This window comes from Penaeus vannamei, chromosome 37 (genome assembly GCF_042767895.1).
Source record: "Penaeus vannamei isolate JL-2024 chromosome 37, ASM4276789v1, whole genome shotgun sequence".
NCBI lineage: Eukaryota > Metazoa > Arthropoda > Malacostraca > Decapoda > Penaeidae > Penaeus > Penaeus vannamei.
This window is the reverse complement of record NC_091585.1, coordinates 11,322,366-11,322,920: the sequence shown is the minus strand read 5'-3', so window position 1 is coordinate 11,322,920 and position 555 is coordinate 11,322,366.

Sequence of the window (555 nt, the reverse complement as noted above, 5' to 3'; positions counted from 1 at the left end):
TTACATTATTCTACCGCGGATGCAGATAAATACTTACGTGTTTAATTTTACGTTGGCAACTCTCCACAACAATCATATATCTGAATTTCTTTTACCGAAAAGTTTGAAGTATACATTGAACATCTGAAGAACACGCTTCATTCGCCTGCAACATATCGGCGGTGAATTTTCTAGTTCGCAAGTAGCATTTAAAATCTCGGATTATATGAGAGAAAACGGATGAAAATAGAGGGTAACTTCACTAACTTTTAGAGGTTTTGTTAACTACACGACTTGCTTCTGTTTCTACATTACGTTGTGCACTGAAAACTCATGCTGAAGCTTCCCTATGCCTATGAAATAAAAATGCGATTAATTGAAGGCAATAATAATCGGAAATGACAAATAAAAATCGCCAAATAGAGAAGATTAAGACGGAAAAAGGCGGGGCGAAGGGTGGGAGACCGCGAGGGTGTCTGGAAGAAGAAACAGAGACCTCGAGGGCGGGGAGGGAGGGAGCCCGGCCACCCGCACGCCCACACCCATCTAACAGGTCCTGTTTCTATCTTCCAGACG